Source organism: Macaca thibetana, chromosome 1 (genome assembly GCF_024542745.1).
Source record: "Macaca thibetana thibetana isolate TM-01 chromosome 1, ASM2454274v1, whole genome shotgun sequence".
In the NCBI taxonomy this organism is placed as follows: domain Eukaryota; kingdom Metazoa; phylum Chordata; class Mammalia; order Primates; family Cercopithecidae; genus Macaca; species Macaca thibetana.
In genome coordinates, this window is record NC_065578.1 from 187,346,885 (window position 1) to 187,371,479 (window position 24,595).

The 24,595-nt window shown below is 40.0% G+C and overlaps 1 long non-coding RNA gene across 4 annotated transcripts; it reads left to right on the forward strand.

Annotated features, from left to right (window-relative positions):
• The first annotated feature begins 1,440 nt into the window (after positions 1–1,440).
• On the forward strand, positions 1,441–23,852 carry LOC126941224 (uncharacterized). 4 transcript variants are annotated; one of them, XR_007721159.1, is made up of 4 exons: positions 1,441–9,680; positions 10,684–17,091; positions 18,649–18,872; positions 19,732–23,852. It is a non-coding gene; the product is annotated as an uncharacterized LOC126941224 (long non-coding RNA). The 4 variants fall into 4 exon arrangements; XR_007721170.1 differs by having other exon boundaries at positions 1,441–6,923; positions 9,617–17,091; XR_007721156.1 differs by having other exon boundaries at positions 1,441–17,091.
• Positions 23,853–24,595: the final 743 nt, after the last annotated feature.

Here is a 24,595-nt window from a genome sequence, read left to right on the forward strand (position 1 = left end):
CAAAAATCATACCAATATGAATGGAAGCAAATGAGAACTAAACCTAATTTTAGTTGGGACACACAGCTGATATTCCTGGCTTTTGCACTTTTTACCAAAGGTGATCTCCCAAGTGACTTACCAAAATCAAAGTCTTGACCAAGGTCATGACTTAATCAAGGATTCATGAGGCCTATCTAAAGAGATGTAAAGCAGTCCTCACAAGATCTAGAACCACCCCAAAGACAGCTTAAAGAAAGGAAAGTTTCACTAGCTGCAAATGGAGCACAACCTACATCTGTCTGGCCATATTCTCTAGGATCTCAGCTTCTCAGCTGACTGTGAACGCATAAAGACCCAAAAAGACTCGTATGCCCCCACAGATGGAAGGAGACAGGAAATCAAAAGCTGTTTATAAAGGGAAAATAATCAATAATCCTAAAAAGTGAAAAGTGACCCAAATATCAAACCAAAAGAGACTGGTTTCCTGACTGAGAATCAAACCCAGGCCAAGGTGGTGAAGCATGGAATTTTAACTAGACAACAAGGTGGAGTGGCTGTCATTAAAATACAAGGGATTTTAACTTTGTTTTAAGTCAGATTTTTTGCTCTTCAATTTTGTCAAGAGAATTTTTAAGGCTATCCATGACATTATTATGTGTCTTTTTAAAAATATGACCTTTTCTCCGCCAACCATAGGCTATGGACCTTTTTACATAATTGAATATTTTCACTTATTGACATTTTGTGTTGGAAGGTTAAATATTAGACTAACATGATGAGACATTTTAATGCGAAGTCTTCAGTGGTCGTAGAGTCTATTGTTTTGTGAATAAGCAAATCTGGATCTATTTTATATAATATTTTAAAAATTGATCTCATAAATACAAACAAGACAATTGTTTAGAATGACAGTCTGAAATCTTTTTTTAATTTAGGGGTCTTTCTAATTTAACAAATCCATCATTTGGCCACTGATGATGAGAATTTCCAATGGTATACTTATTTCAATAACAACTTAATCCAATAAGTCTTTTTATCGAAAGCCCAAGGGGTAATTTACCAGGTTTAGAAGAAGTTTTTAGTTTTCTGGAGAGGGCATAGAAGAGATGGTTTCAATTATCCCCCAAAATCTACTCCCAGAAATAGGCTAAAATACTAAGACTGTTGTACCACATGAGGTTAAGGATGGTGTTGTGTGTACAGTGCCACCACTATCCCACGTATCTGTGGGAGGCTGCCAGTCACAGACACATTAATCTGTGACACTGGCTAGGCCCTCCTGGGATTGGACTTTCCCAGGGACAGCAAGGGTTGAGATAACAAAAGTTCCTTGTGAATGGGACCTTCTATTAAGACAAATCCCCCTGAGAGTTTGACATTTTCAAAACAAAAAGTATGTGCTGGCTGGGCACGGTGGCTCTTGCCTGTAATCCCAGCACTTTGGGAGGCGGAAGCACTGCTGGGGGACCTGGTGTACCCTCTGCAGCTGCTGGCCCGGGTGCTAAGCCCCTCACTGCCTGGGGCTGGCAGCACTGGCTGGCCACTCCAAGTGCAGGGCCTGCTGAGCCTACGCCCACCCAGAACTCATGCTGGCCCACCAGTGCCGCGCGCAGCCCTGATTCCTGCCCACGCCTCTCCCTCCACACCTCCCCGCAAGCAGAAGGAGCTGGCTCCAGCCTTGGCCAGCCCAGAGAGGGGCTCCCACAGTGCTGTGGCGGGCTGAAGGCTCCTCAAGCGCTGCTAGAGTGGACGCTGAGGCTGAGGAGGTGCCAAGAGCAAGGGCTGCTAGCATGTTGTCACCTCTCAGTAGGACAAAAGGTTGCTACAGTCCTATTATTTTATGGTTATTATAAGTGTACTAGAACTCTAAAAAGAACTTGTTTGTATAATGTTATTCTATACAAGGTATGTAGCCCAGGAAGTGACTAACCTGATATGTGTTATGACCTATCTGAGCCTCCCATGACCAGAGTTTTTAAAATAAGATTAAGGACTGAGGACTGGTGGGGGCTCATAAATGATATGAGTAAAGTGTTAGCCAAAACAGAAGAAAAAGTAGTGCCCAAACAAGTCGCCTTAAAATTTGATGCCTGTGCTGTCATTAATAGTAAATAAGTTAGGAATAAGGTGTGGTTCTCTTAATTAGAAAAGAGGCTATACGGCAGAAAATAAGTACATCTGTCATAAATTAGTACTGTGTGGAAATACATGTAAATACTGCTGTTGTGTCATTTAGGCCACTTGGATAAAAAGAAAATTAAAAGGATCCAGTTCACCTTCAGAAACGAAAAAATGGCCCTTCCTGTACTAAGGGACAATGTAACCCCTTAGAGTTAGTAATAACCAATCCCCTTGATCCTCGCTGGAAAAAAGAGGAGCGTGTGACCTTAGGAATCAACAGGGCCAGACTGGATCCTCGAGTAAATATCTTGGTTAGAGGAGAAGTTTACAAACGCTCTCCTGAGCCAGTGTTTCACAATTTTTATGATGAACCAAATGTGCCAGTACCAGAAATTCCAGGAAAAACAAGAAATTTGTTTTTGCAATTAACCAACCATGTAGCCCAGTCTCTTAATGTCACTTCATGTTATGTATGTGGAGGAACTGTAATAGGAGATCAATGGCCATGGGAAGCCCAAGAATTAGTACCTACAGACCCAGTTCCTGATGAATTCCCAGCTCAAAAGAATCACTCTGATAATTTATGGGTCCTGAAAGCCTCAATTATTGGACAATATTGCATAGCTAGAGAAGGAAAAGAATTCACTCACCACATAGGACGACTTAGTTGTCTGAGACAGAACCTGTATAATGGTACCACAAAAACAGTCACTTGGTGAAGTTCAAATCACACAGAGAGAAATCCATTTAGTAAATTCCCAAAGTTGCAAACCATATGGACCTACCTGGAGTCCCACCAGAACTGGACAGTCTCCACTGGATTATACTGGATATGTGGGCATAGAGCTTATGCCAAATTACCTGACCAGTGGGCAGGTAGTTGTGTTATTGGCACTATTAAACCATCTTTCTTCCTATTGCCCATAAAAACAGGCGAACTCCTGGGCTTCCCTGTCTATGCTTCCCGTGAAAAGAGAAGCATAGCTATAGGAAATTGAAAAAATGATAAATGGCCCCCTGAGAGAATCATATAATATTATAGGCCTGCTACTTAGGCACAAGATGTCTCATGGGGATACCGGACCCCCATTTACATGATCAACCGAATCATATGGTTACAAGCTGTCTTAAAAATAATCACTAATAAAACCAGCAAAGCCTTGACTATTCTGGCCCAGCAAGAAACTCAGATGAGAAATGCTATCTATCAAAATAGATTAGCTCTCAACTACTTGCTAGCAGCTGAAGGAGAGGTCTGTAGGAAATTTAACCTTACTAATTGCTGCCTACACATAGATAATCAAGGGCAAGTAGTTGAAGACATAGTTAGAGATATGACAAAACTGGCATATGTGCCTGTGCAAGTGTGACATGGATTTGATCCTGGGGCCATGTTTGGAAAATGGTTCCCAGCACTAAGAGGATTTAAAACTCTTATAATAAGAGTTATAATAGTAATAGGAACCTGCTTACTGCTCCCTTGTTTGCTACCTGTACTTCTTCAAATGATAAAAAGCTTCATCGCTACCTTAGTTCACCAAAATGCTTCAGCACAAGTGTACTATATGAATCACTATCTATCTGTCTTGCAAGAAGACATGGGTAGTGAGAATGAAAGTGAGAACTCCCACTATTGAGTGAGTCTCAAAGGGGGAAATAAGGGAGGAGACTACCCCTTATATTGTCTTATGCCCAATTTCTGCCTCCAGAGAAAGAAAAAGTAAAAACTAAAAGGCAGAAATGAAATCCACAAGCAGACAGCCCAGCACCACACCCTGGGCCTGGTGGTTAAAGATTGACCCCTGATCTAATTGGTTATGTTATCTATAGATTACAGACATTGTATAGAAATGCACTGTGAAAACCCCTATCCTGTTTTGTTCCGATCTAATTACCGGTGCATGCAGCCCCCAGTCATGTACCCCCTGCTTGCTCAATTGATCACGACCCTCTCATGGGCACCCCCTTAGAGTTGTGAGCCCTTAAAAGGGACAGGAATTGCTCACTCGGAGAGCTCAGCTCTTGAGACAGGAGTCTTGCTGATGCCCCTGGCTGAATAAACCCCTTTCTTCTTTAACTTGGTGTCTGAGGAGTTTCATCTTTGGCTCATCCTACTACACTCCATCTCAAAAAAAAAAAAAAAGTGTGTGCTGATATGTCTCAGGATTCCAAATCTTTTTAGGCTGGCCACTAATTTGAACCAAAAACTATATCCCTCCCTCTGCCATGATGGCAGAGACCAAGAGACAATGCTCCTGCTTGGTCACAAGCCAAGTTCTCAAGGTCATAAAACAAGATAAGAATGGAACCTCATCTGGTTTTTATATCAAAGACCCACAGCAGTTTGTCTAAATAAATGCCAGTCTGATCAGAACTGCGAAATTAGTTAATCCACAGGACTGGCCTGAACAACAGACTTATGAGGGTTTTAGGCTTGTGTTCTGCCCTGTGGTATCCCACTTTATGATAGGCAACACAAAAAGACAAAGAAAAATACCGTTTTGGGGAGAAAAGGGTTCAACATTATGAATATTTATACCAAAATGTACACCAGAGTCACTATACCAAAGACTAGTCACGTAAATCTTTTTCTCCCATTAGTCAAGATTTTAAAGGGGAAACAGAGACAGTGATTCTTACCGTCCATTTGACCAGATTACACACAGAGGCAAGGAGCCTTGCTGGTAGAAATTTCTTATCCTTCTGCTGGTGTGTCTGATCCTGAGTTTTCTTGTCTGTAGCTTCCAGAAGAACAGAGTTTTGGTATCCTGCTCACAGTGCCAAAACTATAGGGGCCAAGGGAAAACTTCCCCTTTGCCCTCTGAAGGGTCGCTGAAAGTCAGCTGACAAGAAGGCAGATGAATAGGAGAAATGGCATACAAATTTATTAACAAGCAGAGGAGAGAACCACAGAGTGATTGCCCCAACCTCCCAACAGGGTTCAGAAGCTTATATACCATACTGAGGTTACAGAAAGAATAGGGGCTTGCAGCCTGACCCAAAACAGGTTATGGGTTGCTATGTTTGGATGTTTGTCCCCCAAACCCTCATGTTGAAATTTGATACCCAACCTTGGGATTAGGGCCTAATGGGAGGTGTTTGCCATGGGGGTACAGATTCCTCATGAACAGCTCATGGTAATAAGTGAATCCTTGCTCTAATAGTTTCCATGAGAGCCGGTTGTTAAAAATAGCCTGGCACCTACCCTCTCTCTTGCTTTCTCTCTTGCCATGTGATCTCTGCACATGCCGGCTCTCCTTTATCTTCCACCATGAATGGAAGCAGCCTGAGGCTTTCACCAGACACCAGACACACTCTCCCAGCCAGCAGAGTTGAGAGCCAGATACACATTTTTTTCTTTATAAATTACTCAGTCTCATGTATTCCTTTATAGTGATACGAACAGATGATGACAATGGTAAATCTGACTATGATGGTAAGACAGGGTATGGGAGGGGAAGAAGAGGAGGACTGACTAGCAAAGGTGGTCTTGCTCTGTAGATGAACCTCACAGGTAGCAGCCCTCAGACAGAATAGATGGTAAATGTTTCTTCCAGACCTTTAAAGGTGTCGGACTCTCAGTTAACCTTTCCTACATCCAGACAAGGGAGGGCCTCAGAGAAAGCCTGCTGCATCAATGCAGACTCTATACAGATGCAAATCTCCCCCACACAAGACAGCTTTGCAGGACTACTTCTCTTTGCAAGTTCTCTGAACAACCATCTCAAAATATGTCAAAGAAGTATGTTTGGGGGGAAAACATTTTTATTCCCTTCAAACAGGCCTATAAAATGGCTTTATTCCTTATGCTCTTTTTAACATAGCATCCGCCTATTTCTATGTGAGCTGACCTACCATAGGCCATTGTATTAGCCTCTTTTCATGCTGCTGATAAAGACACACCTGAGACTGGGAAGAAAAAGAGGTTTAATTGGACTTACAGTTCCACATGGCTGGGGAGGCCTCAGAATCATGGCGGGAGGCAAAAGGCACTTCTTACATTGAGGCAGCAAGAGAAAAATGAGAAAGAAGCAAAAGCGGAAACCGCTGATGCACCCATCAGATCTCGTAAGACTTATTCACTACTTTGAGAATAGGACAGAAAAGACCAGCCCCCATAATTCAATTACCTCCCCCTGGGTCCCACCCACAACATGTGGGAATTCTGAGAGATACAATTCAAGTGGAGATTTGGGTGGAGACACAGCCAAAACATATCAGCCATCATCGCAGGTTCAACGAAAAGCTAGTTTAGGAAAATGCTCAAATTGAGATATCTGAAATATCCCCTTTCCTACCACATGTCCAGCGCATTCTCTCACCGGAGAGTACGACTTAGGTGGCAGGGGCTGCCCCAGCCTCACCTCCACTAGTCTTCCTATATGCAGACAAGAAGACAGAAGAAGGGAAAGGGAACTGAGAATGCAGGCAAGAGATAAGATTGTTTGTCAAGAAAAACCCCAATACTGATCATATCTATGGAGCCACAAGTGGAAGCCAAAAATGGTCTTCCCAGTGTGTTACTCTCTGGGAGGTGTTCTTATCTTCCAGCATCTACTCCCTTCTAGTTATCTGATTGCGTTGTAACAAATCTTTATGACAAAAGTGGAATGCTCTTTCTCCCTCCCTTTCCCCACCTCCCCTTTGGTATGTGATGGTAGACAGTATAGTGACTTCGAGTGTTTAACTGTGCATGCTTTTTCTCCATTGTCTAAACATCCCCCGGGAACCTTGACATCAGTTTCACCTCTCCTCTGGGGCTGAGAGATGGAAAGAAGGGTCAGGAACTTGAACAGAAATCCAGCCCTCAGTACATTTCAGTAAGTAATTGCTTTCTTTTTTCCTTTCAGAGTAAAAAAACCTGTTTCAAACTCTCTTCGGGGTAACCTATGAATTAAATATCCTACTCATTGCAGACATGCTTCATATTTCACCATGATGGGCAGTCTTAAAGTCTCTACTTAACTATTGATAGCCACTGAGATCCCAGTAATCCCTGAGACACTCATGGCAGAATGGTTCTAATTGTTAGACAGCTTTTTCCTAGATTGAGCTGAAATCTGTCACCATGGAATATATCTTTCCCTTCCCCACTAGGCCTAGTTTTTCTCTGTGTTAGTCATTCTGCCAGGCATTATGGAAGATATCAAATAGCGAAGGGCATGATCCCTTCATGGAGCTTTAGGCAGGTAAGATATACTGCATGGAAAATAATTTATACATAACATAATAATCCTATGAAGTAAGCATTATGCTTTCTTAAAACAAATGAGGAAAACAGATTCAAAAATGTTCATTGCTGCATGTGTTATAGTGAAAAGATTGTTTAACCTGGCTTGGTGGCTCATGCCTGTAATCCCAGCACTTTGGGAGACCGAGGCGGGTGGATCACCTGAGGTCAGAAGTTCAAGACCAGCATGGTCAACATGGTGAAACCCCGTATCTACTAAATATACAAAAAAATTAGCCAGGCGTGGTGGCAGGCGCCTATAATCCCAGCTACTTGGGGGGCTGAGGCAGGTGAATCGCTTGAACCCAGGAGGCAGAGGTTGCAGTGAGCCAAGATTGCACCACTGCCCTCCAGCCTGGACAACAAGAGTGAAACTTCGTCTCAAAAAAAAAAAAAAAAAAGTTTAAAAGGCAGAATTACTGGAGTGCTAAATGGGTTGTATAAAGGATGTATGATTTGAGTGGCTTTCTAAAAATATTGAATCATATGGCTAGTTTACTTCCCCTGACCAAGTAGATGTCAAGGGGCACAGCTGAGAGTTATCTTCAAGGAGGATAATGTGTGCACAGGGTGACACTGTCAAGACACTAAGGCGTCATCTAGATCTGATGATAAATTAATTAGTTTGTGGTATTATTTATCTGATGATTAATTTATAGCAGGAAGGACTTCAGATAGGCAAAAGGAAGAACTATGAACCTAGCTGGTTGCTAAAAAACTGAAAGGTACTACCAATGGAAATGGCGACATCTCCATCCTTGGAGATCATCAGAGGTGACCAGACAACTACAGATTCTAAATGATTTCAACATTCAGCTGCCCGAAGGCAGAGGCCTGGATGGAATTTTTCTTTCAAGTACCTTTCAGATCTGAGAATCTGATCCTAATTCGGAGGTAGAGGAAAACAGGTAAATATTTCTCTCCCTAATGTGATAGCAAGTAAAAATGAAAAATAAAGGGCCTAAAGCTGGGTGTGGTGTCATGCACCTGTAGTCCCACCTACTTGGGAAGCTGAGAGAAGAGGAGTGCTTGAGCCCAGAAGTTTGTCGCTAGCCTGGGCACATAGCAAGACCCTGTCTTTATAAACAAAACAAAATAAAATAAAAATTTAAAAAATAATAGAAGACCTAATTCTCCTTCTTGAAAATAAAAATAAAAGACACACCGCCATCAACCCTGCCCTGCAATCCTCAACTCTTTTTTCAGAATTTTTCTGTCCTTCCTTTTCAAACGTATATAAATCTTCCCTATGACTAAATAAGTTTCTCAATTCAGGAATGTTTCCTCAAGGGCCTGGGAGTCATCTTTTTGAAATGCAACCATCACAGAAGATAGTGTCCCTATCTCCCAGTTCCTGTGGGAGGGTTACAGCCTAACTTCAGTGGGCGCCTTGCCCCAATTTGCAAAACTACCTTCTGTCATAAAGATATGGAAAGTTTGTTATTCCTCCAAATAAAGCTAACACAGGTGGTCTCCCCAATTACCAAGATAAAGTTAGGACAAACTCTGTGTGACAAAAGGTGTTGTCTCTTACTTAAGGACTAGTGATTGTTTATCTTGGGAGCATGAATGTACTGGGTTGTATCTGCTTGGCTGTTTAAGGGGGGAGTTTCCTTTCTGCCTTTGCAATCTCTTAGCAATTGCATGTGATGCACATCACATTCTGGTTTAATGGTTATTCACTAATACAAAGAAATGGTTATTCAATAATAAAAATAAAAATGTTGTATGGCCAGGTGCAGTGCTTCATGCCTATAATTCCAACACTTTGGGAGGCTGAGGCAGGAGGAGTATTTGAGTCCAGGAGTTTGAGATCAGCCAGGGCAACATAGCAAGACCCTGTCTCTATTTTTTTATATAAAAATTATTTAGGCTGGGCACAGTGGCTCACGCCTGTAATCCCAGCACTTTGGGAGGCCAAGGCAGGCGGATCACCTGAGGTTGGGAGTTTGAGACCAGCCTGACCAACATGGAGAAATCCCATCCCTACTAAAAATACAAAATTAGCTGGGAATGGTGGTGCCTGCCTGTAATCTCAGCTACTCAGGAGGCTGAGGCAGGAGAATCTCTTGAACCCGGGTAAAGGTTGTAGTAAGCCAAGATCACACCATTGCATTCCAGCCTGGGCAACAAGAGAGAAACTATCTCAAAAAAAAAAAAAAATTATTTAAAAAATTAAATTAAAAAAAGTGTTTTGTTTCTCTACTACATTTGTGGAGGGAATTTCTGGGTTGGGACAAGATCTTGGTTTTTTAATTTTCTCAATAATTTTTGTGAATGAAGGTAAGATGGCTGGCAGTTTCTGAACGAAGTAGACAACTGAAGGTCTGTGTCCACACACAGTCAGGTAAGAGACCCTGATTTTTAAAAAGTCTCCTTCTCCCTCTCTACTTGTTTGGAATAGTAATTGGATGATAACAAATTCAAGCTTTTGCTATTGACTAAACATGTGAAGTACAGGCTCTAAAATCTCATCAAGATCACCATTAGGTTCATGGTAGAAAAATATGGGATGCCAGGAATGTTGCCTGTTGGACTCTCTTGAATGGCTTACGTCTCTCTCTCACATTTGGAATGGATATACACATCAGATCCTAGTCCTGCAGTGGCCTAGGGATGGCTCCCTTTGATTTGGATAAATTATTGCATTTGCGGAAGTTCTCGGAAGGTCCTTATGTCAAGCAAATGAGTTACTGGTACTTGTGGGATGAATATTATTCTAAGAGGAAACTTAAAAGTGATTTAGATAACCAGAGAGAAAGACTGAAACAAAAAAATAGAACAGGAAATACAAGAATTAAGAGCACTTTCTCTTTCACAGAAACCTCCTCCATTGATTATTCTTGTTCCCTCCGTTCCTGCTGCCTCACTTTATCCCTCCTTGTCTCAGATTGACTCCTGGAAAGGGATGCGTGATGAGCTTTTAGACAAGTGGTTTCCCTCCTTAGCGGGTTCCATGAGAAGAGAAAAAAGGATGCCACTTTTCCAGCTGCAAATGAGTTACCACCCTGTTTGAGGACGTAGAATTGACTGCCCCCTGGCCTATCCCCAAGTCCACTTCTTGCCTTAGACCAGATTTCACCTCCAGGGACCCCTTCTCATCCACACCCCATTTAGCTAGAAAGGTGAAAAAGATAAAATTAAATAATCAAGATCCTGGAATAATTGAGAACTCAGATAAAAGACTATGTCCCTGTATGAAGGCAGCAGGATGGAGAGTTACTTGGAAAAAGACAAACAAAAAGGTATTAGGTTCATAAATATACCAGTATGGAAAAACAAACCAAGATGCCATATAATCCTACCTTTTTCCTATCTTAATGCAAAGAAAACCAACCCTTTTTACTCAGATCACCAGCAAATCTGATGCCACTGAGAAGCCCCCCAGGTCCCTTGGATGCAAAGGAAACATTTAGCACCTATGTGCTCTTCTCTCCTGCCGATATCATCCATCTAAAGGACTTTTCCTGTACCCCGGGAAGATACACAAAAGTTTGCAGAAATGCTCCACAGCTTGTTTTTAGTTTACAGCCCTGCACATAGGGATGTGCACTGACTTGAGTCTTGTGGGGAATCCTGCAACCAGCCCATTTTGCTTGTTTGAGGACCTGGAGATGATCCACCACCTAAGGTGGCACTGTGACCAGAGGAAATTGATTACCACTCCCTACAACTACAGAACTGAGCATGTTAGAGATCCATCCAGAGCGGCTGCTAGCAGCAGTACTTGAAGCCTTTCCACTAATGGTAAGTTGGGAGAAGTTGCAATGGTGTACCTGGAATAAGAATGAGTCCTCCATTGATTTCCAGCAGCAGTTTGTGGAGGCTTTCTCAGAATTTACTAGCATGGACCCAGGAGCAGATAAAATCACTTCCTAATCTTGGCAAACTTTGTCTCTGCTCTCTTGCTGACTAGCCAAGCCCAAATTAAGGAAAAGGTGTTAGGATAGCAAGGACAGACTATTGTTCAAATCCTAGCAGCAGCCACTACTCAGTTTAGGGATAAGACAAAGAAGAACAACAGAGATTAAAGGCTGCTGTTGGCTGTTCAGTGAGACTTATTTACTAAGGAGGATAATCCCTATACCGGGCAAAGTATAAAGATAGCAAAGGAAGAGGAGAAAACTGAATGTTGTTATTGCAAAATACCAGGGCACTGGAAGGACTATAGAAAGAGACTCGGGAGGATACCAAAATTGCAGAGACAGGAGAGTCAGGAAAGCCGAGAAAGGTGAAACCCTCAGCTAGGAAATAGTTGGCAAATGGCTCAAAATTGACAGATTGGGGGAATCTCAGAGGTGGGAAGTGGTAAACCATCTATGTCAAGGACTTTTACTGAACCCCATCCATCCTTGGATTTTCTGGTAGATATTGGTGCTACTTATTCTGCAGTTTCCTCAGAAAATTCCTGCTTTCCATCTGGTAACTGATCAGTACAAGATGTTGGTATTTTGCATCAGCCTCCATTTATTCCTTTTTCTCTTGGATTCCCAAACAGACAGGTGCTCTTACTAAGGTACCTTCATTCTGACTTTCTCCTGTATCTCCTATAAACCTACTGGGGAGAGACCTACTCTGCAAATTAAAGGCTACTACATTTTGTACTCCAGATGGCCTATTTGTGAAGCTCCTTGAACAAAAGAGCACCTGAAATGGTTACTATGTGCCTTATAGAAGAAAAGGGACCAGGCATGGTGACTCACACCTATAATCCCAGCATTTTGAGGGGCTGAGGCAGGAGGATCAGGAAGATCACTGGAGCCTAGAAGTTCGAGACTAGGCTGGGCAACATAGAGGGACCCTGTCTCTATTTAAAAAGAAGGGAAGCAAGATATTATCTTATGTATGTATGTATGTATGTATGTATGTGTGATTTTTTGAGACAGAGTCTTGCTCTGTTGCCCAGACTGGAGTGCAGTGGCGTGATCTCAGCTCACTACAACCTCCGCCTCCCGGGTTCAAGCGATACTTGTGCCTTAACCTCCTGAGTAGCTGGGACTACAGGTACGTGCCACTATGCCTGGCTAATTTTTGTATTTTTAGTAGAGACAGGATTTCACCATATTGGCCAGACTGGTCTCAAACTCCTGACCTCAGGTGATCTGCCTGCCTTGGCTTCCCAAAGTGCTAGGATTACAGGCGTGAGCCACTAAGCCCGGCCAGCAAGGGAATAACTTAAAAAGGACATTCACCCTGTTATACTACCACACTTCTAGTAAAGAAGGAAGGTAAGTTTCATAGAGATATACAGGTTTGCATGAGATCTTGGAGACATAAATGAACTTATTGTTCCATTAACTCCTGTGGCCCCTAACCCTGTAACTATTCCAACTTTGGTACTGTCATCTACAAATTTTTTTTCTGTGATTAGTCTGTATTTTGCTTTTTCTTCTGTTCCTCTACTGGGCAAGTCTAAATGTTTTTTGCTTTTACTTACGAAAAGGCCCAATATCTGTGGCAAATAATTCCTACAAATAATGCCCCCCTACTATTTTCTCTAGTTATTTTTTTAGGAAAACTTAGAGAAATTTGTTCCACCAGAGGAATCTACAATTAATCAATGTGTAGATGATTGACTGGTAGCCTCAGAAACTAAGCAGCAACACAAAATAGATTAAAGCATCTACTGTCTGCTGAAGACTGTAAAGTGTTACGGTCTAGGAGTCAGTCGACTTTGCATATCAAGCAACTTTCTATAGAAAAACAATTGAGACAATTTTAGGGATTAGTAGGGCATTGAAAACAATGAATCCCAACTTCTGCTGAGTGTGCAAAACCTTCCATGAGCAATTGCGTGATAACTCTCCCTGGTCTTTAGAATCTGAGGAGGCTTTTGAACAACTGAAATTAGCTATAACTTTTCCCCTAGTCTTGAGGAATCTCAATTTTGAAAACCTTTCCACTTGTTTTGTTATGAAAATAAAGGTGCTGCTAATGAAATATTAGCTAAAAAGTTGGGATTAAACTATAGGCCAATAGTTTATTTATCAGTTCTAGAAACCACTGCACTGAGAATGCCTGGGTGTCCGCAAGAGGAAGAGGTAGCTAGCATTCTTACTGAAAAAGCCCAAAGTCTTATCTTGGGTCACATGACTTATTTGCATGTCCCACATGCTGTGACAGCAATCTTACAAGTCCGTAAAGCCTAGCATTTGTCAGTGTGCCATTGAACTAACTGTGAACAAGCATTATTATGTAGTCCTAACATTGTACTTGGAAGGTGCAGTCTCCTAAACCCTACTACCCTCTTATGAGATTCTGATTAAATAGATGATCACGACTGAACAATGGTAATGGAAGATATGAAGCCCTGGCCTGATTTATTAGACTTCCAGTTTCACAATGCAGATTTGAGTCATGGTCCTGGGCTAAGAAAGGATGACTGAAGACTTTCTATAGTGTGGTGACTTCTCATGAAATTTTGGAAGCTTATGTTTTGTCTGGAATTAAATCAGCACAAGCAACCGAGTTATCAGCAGTTACTAGAGCTCCAATTCTTAGTTATGAACTAGTAAATTATGTTTTACCTAAAGCTGCCTTTTTACAGATTTTGCATTCAGCCTAAAGGCTTTTCTGTACATAGTGAACTGTAACGTAACTGGATGTGTAAACAGACTATAACCTACTCTTGGGACAAGAAGCCGAGTCTCAGCCCATCACAGCAGCCATACTTCAGCCACTCACAGGTGACCAACTATTCAAACCATGTTCAAATAAAGCAAATGCCAAACTAACCAGTTTGGCTGCTTCTGCACCTCACTTCCATTTTGTGTACATCACTTTCCTTTTTCTGTCCATAAATCTTCTCCAGCCACACGGCAGCACCAGCGTCTCTCTGAACATATTCTGGTTCTGGGGACTCCCTGATTCACAAACTGTCCTTTGCTCAATTAAGCTCTGTTCATTTGTCCAAAGGTTTTCTTTTAAAGGTGTCAGAAGTAGCATCTGAAATAGAGCTTCCAGTGACCCCCAGGAGCATCAAGTAACCAAGCAAGGTACCTGCTGGCCCCATTGTGTTCATTGTTTTCTCACAGCAACTGGGAATCATGGGTAAGCTCTCTTGGATTCTATAGCTACATGGATTTGTGTTTTGAGCTACCTGAGCTTGTTAGAGCACATTTTTATCCGAACTGTGTTCTGGAGTTTACAATGAAAACTGACTGGGTCTAGGATCAGATTGGATCTGATAATTAACTGCTTGCATCCAGTTAGTTGTTTGGCTGTCTGACTGTGCAAGACAGGAACTAACAGTGCATTGCAATTCTGCAGGGCGTCAAATGTTCGGCTTTCAGAAATTTTTCAGATTTTTTGTGTCCTATCCCCTTAATTGTTGTTGTTGTTGTTGTTGTTGTTGTTTATCTGGCACTGTTAGGTAGGAGAAAATTCATTGGCTAAGTTGATCAACGGGATCTAAATGGTCAAGGTAAAAATGGGATTCTTAATTTCTGAAGAACTGAATACTCCCCCTTCTGGCTATGCCTACATTTACATGTATAAGTATTAGGCCCTAGAAACAGCAAATGCTTACAAAAATGGTGAAATGTTACTAAAGATATTTTAAAATTACAGTGGAATGTTCCAAATGAAAAACATTGTGCTTTAAAAAGTGCATTTAAAAATGAAAGCTCCCAAATTAGGCTAACCCAGGGATGCCTATTTATGTGCAGAAGCTTCTAAAAAGGTTTCAACATTTTTATTACCTCTTTTAAAAGACTCTTTATAAAAGGCAAATAAAAACCTTAGGCAACTAATTGATAAGAAAAATTAAATCTGCTACCATTTTGGCTTAATAACTATTCCACCCCCAAAAGTAAAAAGAAAGCTATCCTGGATAAAGGGTTTATAAAATACAGGGCCTCAGGTAAAGTAGGTTTGCTTCTTTTTCAGAGCTATTCGTGCTGAGTCCAGACATACAGAATGCTTTCTTTGCCCTATTTCTCAATGTACTCCACCCTGAACTTGGTAATTTTAGCGAAGAAACAGTAGCTAAGTTAAAAAAAAAAAAAAAAAAAACCTGCCTGTTGAACTAAATCATTCTCAAAAATACACCTTTCTGACATTTAGCTGGCTGCTTTGAAATGCTTTTGTAAATAAAATTTACATCTATAAAGGAAATCTTCATTTGTAAGGGTGTCTGCCTCTGTGCACTTGGAAAAGAGGGAGGACTGAGTCACTAGAAACTCCTATCATTGGTTTAAATTTATAGAACAAATCTTACCTTTGTTTAAGGTGTTTTTCTTCCCATCTTGTCTTAACTAGGCCTTTACCTACATCCTGATTCTTGGTTTGGGCAAATTATGGTACAATATTTAGGTCAGAAGTCTCAGTTCTCTGATTTTTGAGATAGAAATTTCCTACCTTATTTTACTTAAGAGTCATCCCATTAGAAATGCAAATCTAGGGTTGCCTAGCTAACAATTGCTTAGAACGATGGAACAGATAATTGGAAGATTGATTGTCACAACGGGGAAAATAGAAAAACTGTTTGAGAGCTGGCAAATGAGAATCTTTATGAAAGCTATAAAATTTGCTTCTGTCATGTGTGTCTGTATGTCTGTATGTGTTATGTGTATGTAATAATATTTGATTTAGAAAACTAATTTTAAAAGTATTGGTAAAATAAAATAGAATTGGCTTCAGAATTGTCAGTTAAATATAATACAGACATTTTTGCCTGGATCTACTGGTCAGACAGATTTATGTTGTCTCCATGACATGTTTTAAAGTTATGAAACGATATCTTTGACATTTGCCTAATTTGTCTGTTAGCTAAAGCTGTAAGGCACAGATGCTGGGCTACATTGAAGCCTTGCACATGTCTTACTGTGAGCTTGTTTTTTTATTTTGAGCCTCTGGATTCTGGGATCTGGACAGGTTGTTACAATAGGTAGCTAGTAAGATATGAGCAGAGAGGGAGAGCCCTCCCTCCCCCAACCTGAATGTCAGGTGATTATCAAGTGATGGTCAGGTGGTTGTTAACTGTCTCTCTAAAACACTAATTGGTTGCAGCCAGTGCCAAGGAAAGGCAGTTCATAGATAGAAAAACCTGAAACTGGTGATCAGCAGCTTCCCGATAAGATCTCAGGAGTTGGGCGTGCATTAAGAGGCAAAATGGCAGAATTTAACTGGTGTATGACTTTCTAGGGACGTTTGATAAGGGAAGAGTGCCTCAGGTGAGCATGCATACATCTCCAGTAAACACACTGCACATGCTCCTCTCCCGAGTGCTAGCAGGCCACTGCTCATGCGGACAGCCAACCCAAAGGAAGAATAACAGAAGAAGGGATGCAAGACCCCAGAAGTATGCCAACATATAAAACCCCAAGTCAAAGGTCGAATCATGCACCTGATCTCTCAAGTCATCTGCTTGGCCCTTTTCCAAATATAGAGGGTCAAGTATTTCCAAATGTATTTTATTTCCTTTTGTTCCTGCTGTAAAGTTTTTTAACAAACTTCACTCCTGCTTTAAAACTTGCCTCTCTCTCCTTCTGCCTTATGCCCTTGAGTCAAATTCTTTCTTCTGAGGAGGCAAGAATTGAGGCTGATGCAGACCCACATGGATTCACTGCTGGTAACAAGGTGACCATGGTGAGGCCTGGGAATATGTCCTCAGTGCCTGGACCACTCTCTGCAAAGCAAAGCCAACCTCCAATGGCACATTCTCCCTGAACCAGTGTTGCCAGCTGGCCATGCCAGGAGGGGTTTGATCCTCCAGGTATCATCTTCACAGTTGTCCTCTGTCCTGACCTCTATACCTGGTATGTAAATTCAAGACCCAGATGAGCCCTTCACTACAGAACTGCCTTGGGTGCCATATGGGTACTTAGGGCCCAGGATAATTAGGGAAGATATTCGGGAGGGTACCTATGTCATAGTTTGAAAATTCTTTTCAGTAATTTAAAATCTTTAATCTGTTAAATTAACCAATAGATAGTCATAACATGTTTGAGTTATTTCTAAGTAAGTTAAAATATTGAAACATTAATTATTTAACCTAAGTTTAAGTTTATATATCTTGGCATCTTACTTTTACATAGTATAGAGAAGCTAAATATAATTAGATCTGTTAATAAATAAGAAAAACTGAAGAAACATCTTTCTTAAAACATTAGGAAATGATTTTCATCTACAAATACTGATATAAAACAGTTTAAAATTACTTCCTAGGTTTTTGCTAGAAATTAGGGTTATTAAGAGTTGAAATTAAGGTTAATATATGTAAATAAAACTACCAGATATAAAAGAAACAATTTTATATACAGAATGTATTTTTTTTAAAATGGAAGATATATTTTTGGTGAGGAAAGTTGTAAAGGCATGAAGATGTGTGTATGTTGAAAAAAATAATTTTGTCTAGTTTAGAAGCTATTTCAAGTTTATTTCAAATTGAAGAAATAAAATATATAGATAAAATTACATGGGTATAAAAATTTGGGGAAAGATAAAATAGAAAAATTTTGTGAGAGGCTAAAAAAGTTTTATGAAAATCTTATCTTGTGTGTTCAAAAGCTGCCCGAGATTGGATGAATTTGTTTGTAAGGTTTTAGTCAAATTAACTTTCGTGTTGATAATACACTAATACAATAGTAAAATTTGGTTTCTCTTAAAGAAGAATTTTATGTAGTATGAATCAGAGTCAGTAAAATATTTTTGTTCACCTTTTGAGGAAACTGCAAAAAAGAAAAGGGGAAGAGAAGAGAGAAAGATTCTGTCTTAGGCTGTCTTTATTAGGCCTTTGCATTATTTGGAAAACTGAGCCTCTTCACTATCAAAGAGTAAAGGTTTTTGCTTTCAGAATCTTTTAATTATCACTTTGACTAAATGAATGACTATTATTTTACGGTGACATGTGATACTACTTTAAGTGTTTTAAACTTTTGGTGTATTTGACAGGCTTTCCAAATTCAAATTTCAGATTCAAAATTAAGTCACTTTGGCTTCACACTAACTTTGGGATATTACAGTGCATCCCTGCAGCATCCAAAACGGGGATAATGAACAGGCTTATCTGATATGTTAAATTACATGAGAGACATTGTGAAACAAGAAACGATGTTTAACCTTCTTCAAGTTATATTTTTATGGATATGTTTTTAATATATGTTTCAAAATTATAAGAGATTCCTAAAATTCTGATATGCCTTGTTATGTTATTGGTTATAATTATGGTTATTATGCAACAGAAATAACAAAATTTATTTGTCAATTTTGTCTTTAACCATGACTATTTTAAGTTGTTTCCACAGTTAACTGCTTAATTCTGATGCATTTTCTTTTTTCTTTCTTCCTTTTTTTTTTTTTTTTCTTTTTTTCAGAGACGAGGTCTCACTAGGTTGCCCAGGCTGCTCTTGAACTCCTGGGTTCAAGAGATCCACCCACCTCAGCCTCCCAAAGTCCTGGGATTAGAGGTGTGAGCCACCGTGCCCGGCCCTGATGCATTTTCTGAAAGCTCTTCAGAAGCAAATAAATTGCTAAAGTATTGTGTCTCCTAAAAGGTTCATGGAAAGGATAGAAAGGACCCTGATATCATTTACACTGGGTAAGAATTCCCAGAATTCTAATGAAGAGACTGACTGGTTTATAAAACTGCTAATCCAAGCAAGACAAGAATTAATTGAATACCAAGGAAATACTTTGCCAGATTTTCATGCTATATAAGCCGGTAATGAAATTGTTAAGATCTGCAGTTTCAGTAAACTCCACGGTCCAAGCCAAATTACCTCTGATAACTCATCTAATAAACAGTGCTATGCATCTGTATTGGAGAAACAAAACTGGTGTTTAAGAGAATATAAATTAGTTGTTAATTGTGGACTCATGGAGAACCTGGATAACCACATGGTCCCTCCTGCATCCTTAAAGCCTCCACTATTAAAAGCTCTGCAATTTATATATATGGAAGACAATAGAAACTTCAGGTTTTTGCTACCTGATGTGCCATTTGGACATTTATAGAGGGATTTTATTTCTCTGCCATTTTCAGTGCATGTTTTCTAGATGTTTAGAAGCTTTTTCATGCAAGAAGGCTGATGGCATAACAGTGGCTAAGAGGTTATTAGGAAATGTGTTTCCCCATGGGGCATTCTGGAGAAATCTTCAATGATAGAGGTATTTGTTTCACTGGACAAGTTGTAAAACAGTTAAATAAAGTTTATAGATACAACAGCATTAGACAAAGCTAACTGAATCGACTGGATTGCCTTAGTCAACGGTATTGCAGATTGATTACAATTAGATCCACTTTCAATGGAAAATATAAGTTGACCCCTTATGAAATAGTCACTAGAAGGTTTGTGCCCCTAATAATAGGGCCTCGTGTATCCTCTGCTTCTAAACTCTGAAATGACTATATGCTGCAAATCTTTAATGCATTATGCCAAAGTGCATTTTTTTTCCAGATAAAGGAAGCTTTTCATGATGGACTAACTGAAGACAATGAAACTCTTTATGATCTAGAACCTGGAGACTGAGGCTTCTAAAAACATCAGAAAAAGACTGCCCTGCTACCTACACTGCAGCAATAGAATCTTTGGTCCATGGAGTCACTCATGCTAAATGTGACATAATCAAACTGAAACTGTATGGAAGCAGATAGATCCCAAAACAGACTACGGTTGTTTGTTTTGTTTGTTTGTTTGTTTTCTCTCTCTCTCTCCTGAAAACAGGAGACTCCAGCAGGAGAAAGCCCCTTCTGGCCCAGTGCGGCGGCTCACACCTGTAATCCCAGCACTTTTTGCTTGAGCCCAGGAGTTTCAGACCAGCATAAGCAACAGGGCAAAACCCCATCTCTACTAAAAGTACAAAAATTAGCTGGGCGTGGTTAATCCCAGCTGCTTGGGAAGCTGAGATGGGAGAATCTCTTGAACCCAGGAGGTGGAGGTTGCAGCGAGTCGAGATTACATCACTGCACTCCAGCCTGGGTGACAGAGTGAAACTCCTTATCAAAAAGAAAGAGAGAGAGAGAGTCCTTTCTGGTGTAACCCTTACAGAAAAGTAACCTGAAGTCCTTGTTCCCACCTTACAAAATCCACCATTCTGCTATTTCCCAGTGGGATTTGAGTCCAAATAAGAACATTTATGATAGGAACAGAGTGACATAAACAGCCTAAAGAGACGATTTGTTAGATTAAGTTTGACCTAAAGCTACCTCCTTACATATTTAAATTTGGTCTAAAAGTTTCTTCATACATAGTGAACTGTAATCTAACTGAATGTGTAAACAGACTATAACCTACTCTTGTAACAAACAGCTGAATCTTAGCCAATTATAGCAGCCGAGTTTCAGTCAATCACAGGCAGTCAACTGTTCACACCATGTTCAAATAAGGCAAACACCGAGCTGTAACTAACCTGGCTATTTCTGTACCTCACTTCTGTTTTCTGTTCACTTTCCTTTTTCTGTTTAGAAATCCTCTCTGACCACATGGCAGTGCCAGAGTCGCTCTGTACCTATCGTGGTTCTGGGGGCTGTCTGACTCCTAAATCATCCTTTGCTCAATTAAACTCTGTTAATTAATTAATCAATTTAATTTGCCTAAAGTTTTTATTTTAACCAGACTTAAAGTGTGTATATATATATATGTGTGTGTGTGTGTGTGTGTGTATGTGTATAGTCACACTGATAGTAACTATGTGTTTGGTGTCTGTCATGCAACAGAGCAAAAAATTTTTTAAAGAGAGGGAATAGAACTAAAAAAACCTCCTATCCAATTGGTAACTGATTTATTCGGAGTTTTACAGCTGCCAGCTCAGATATCGGTAGTTCATTTTGCTAGCAGAGCTTCAAAGCTGCTGTTAAAACACAGCAATCTCTAAACTTAAAAAGCTTCACTTTTAACACAGTGAGAAACGTTTGTTCATTTTTAAAAGGATCCTTTGTAAATGAAAGTAGACAAAAGGATTATAAAAGGGGCTAAATGAAATTTGACCGACTATGGAAACTACCTAGCAAACTAATTCCTATGCCACAGTACCCATTTGCTTGGTTAGTATTGTTGTGTCATCAACAAAATCACCTGAATAAAAGAGGGAGTTTAAAGACACTAAACTCTTTCTACACCTACCCAAAAGGGAAAAGTATTCAACGGATGAAAAAGAGATGTGCTATTTGTCAGCAGAATTCTTTACAGGCCACTCCCAAGGTAAGCCCAAGAAGTTACCCCCAGCCAGCTTTGCCAGGAACCTGATGGCATTTGATTTCATAGAGTTGATACCTACAGACAGTGCTTTTGTCTGCTTATGGTGTGTGTAAGGTCTAGATAGCCTGAGGTCTTTCCCTCTTCCAAAGCTGATGCTCAGGCAGTGATAAAGGCTCTCCTCTTACACAAAATTCTCACTTTTGGGATACCGAAGCATGTTGAATCAGAGAAGTTATTTTACTTTTACTCTTGTCCAGAAATTATGCAAATGTTTACAGGTCTCTAAAAGTTCCAGTCTTCTGCACAAGCAGAGCAAATAAACTCAAAAAAAAAAAAAAACAAAAAAAAACAAAAAAAAAAACAAAAAAACACAAAAATCAAACCAAACATTCCTTGGATAAGATTCAGCAATCTACCAGGTTAAACTGACCTAGAGCCTTATCAATTAGCCTTATTACAAATTAGAATTTAAAAAATAGAATAACCCGTGCAACAAACATGGAATCTCTTCTTTGGACTTATATTTGGGGAGCCCATGAATGTGAGTCTGAGGCCATATATGTCTGACTTAACTGAATCCTTTCATAATTGTGTTCAGTACTTTAAAAGCTTCTCTCTTCTCCCCAGAAACCCTGAGACAAAGTCAGAAAGATCTGGAAGACAGAGGAAATCTGCCACCCCTCTGGACTAGGAGACTTCGTCTACATAAAAGTGGGCTGTCACCATGGGGAGGGACCCTATAGAGTGCTGCTGATGACCCATAAGGCTCTCAGTGCAAAAGACAAACTGCTGAATCCAGGCTTCCTGTGTGAAGCTAGCACCACAGGGCAGCTGGACTGTGCTTTCTACAAAGGACCTAAAACTCAAGTTTTCTATTCAACTGAAAAGAAGTATTCTAGAAAATGTATTACTATTCCTATAGTCTGCCTGGCTGTCCTGTTCATGGCAGTGGTTATTCCAATTACTTTGAGAATTATATTTATTAGAAAACAAACAGTATAATTTGTTGCACTTCTTTTTTCTTCTGCACTCCCAGAAATGTTCCCACAACCCCATATCACCAATCAGCTTTAAATGATGCTCCCAGGATGAACAGGATCTGGACTTACAAGTCCAACGATTTCATTTTTAGCAGAGTGTAAGTGGGGTCATTTTCACTGGTACTGTTCAATAATAATGAAAGTCATAAATATGCATCCAGACACTCAAGCTCTAAATTTGACACCAAGAAAAGTTAACTGGTTTGATTGGAAGGATGATATAGAAAGGCATCTAATGAATAGACAAACAGAAACTGCAAAAGACAGCTTTAATGTCACTAGATTCACACTGGGATGCAAGTTCTCTCCAATTCCAGTACAGATAAGTAAACAAAAGTGAATGCCTGTTATATTTAAAGGTTATTCCTCCAAGGCAAATATTATACTGAATTTTAAAATTCATCATACTGTGATTCTGGTAATTGCATTGTTTGCATTTTACTATAGACTTGCTGAATTTTCAGGCAACTGCAAGTTGCCCAGAGAAAGGTACAAATAATTAGGAGATTGCAATATGATTTTTATAGTAACACAGGTAGATGATTGTAAGGGCAAATACAAATTAAAAATAAGAGGCTTAACTCTCCCTGTTGAAAATAAGAGAAAATATCTCACCTCTTTCTTTTCAGAATTTCTTTTTCTATTCTTTTCAAATGTATATAAATTTCAATGGTTAAATAAATTTTTCAACTCAGGAATGTTTCCTTAAGGACCTGGGAGTCATCTTTCTGAAATGCAAACATCACGGAAGATAGTGTCCCTATCTCCTAGTTCCTGTGGGAAGGTAAGAGCCTAACTTGGTGGGCTCCTTGCTCCAATTTGCAAAACTACCTTGTCGTAAAGATATAGGAAGTTTGTTTTTCTCCAAATAAAGCCAACACAGGTGGTCTCCCCAATTACCAAAATAAAGTTAGGACAAACAAACTCTGTGTGACAAAAGGTGTTGTCAAGTCCTCTAACTTGAGGACTAGTGATTGTCAATCTTGAGAACATGTATGTACTGGGGTGTATTATACAGATTGGCTGTATAAGGGGATAAGATTCCTTTCTGTGAAGGATAAACTTAAAAGAAAACTGATAACAATAAGGTGGTTTGTTTCTCTACTACCTTTGTGGAGAAGATTTCTGGTTAATTACATTTCACCCACATTCCCCCAAAGCATCAGCAAGTATGCCTTCTATTTTGTTCTATGGTATTACTGTTTTATTCCTGTTAAAAAAAAAAAAAAAAAAAAAAAAAAAAAGGTGGAAAATCTGCTCCAAACAGCCCTATGTTAGTGTAGCCAGCAGTGATTAATCAAACCTATCTGCTTTAATAGACCACCCCCAACCCCCAGCCCCCAGCCCCACCCCCTAAGGACATCAGTCAACAGATGTCATCAGTCAACAGAAGAGCACTGCATCGTTGTTTTTTTTCTCTCTCTCTACGTATTCAGATACTGCTTAGTTCACCAGAAGAGCCATGTCCAGCTCCTTCTGCCAACCTTAGGTGTAAGGCACTTTAGCTTTCTGTGGCAGGACCAAGCCCCCGTAGTTCCTATAGTCCAAAGGATTGATGAAAGACTTCCTGTGCCTCCTCTGAGAGCTACTGCAGCCCCAGTTTCATTTGTGTTATTAACCTTCTGCAAAGCTGACTTTCCACAGAAATATAATGACTCCTCCTGAAATGACACTGTGTCTGTGTATCTTCTTTCTTCCCTTATTTAGGAAATTTTTTTCAAAGGATCAGGCTGAGGTGTCTTGGAGGAAAAGGTCTTATCCATTTTGTCATCCTCTCCTGGTACATCTTTGCCCCACCCCTCCCATTTTGTTTAAAGACACTTGCTTTCTCTGCTTGATTTTTTAAGTCCTCATAAAATGGGCAAGGCTTACCTTTCTAGCCTGGTTCTACTGCCCCTTTCTCTGACATTTAATCATCTAGTACTCAGCACTGGCAGATAGTGGGCACCCAAATATTTGTTGAAAAAATAAAAGAGATTTCAACCTCTAGAACATCCTGGAATATCCTTTGGTAAGCCTGCCTACAACCTAAGCACTCTTCCAGGAATGTTCTTTCACCATGGAAACTTCCCAAGATTTCACAG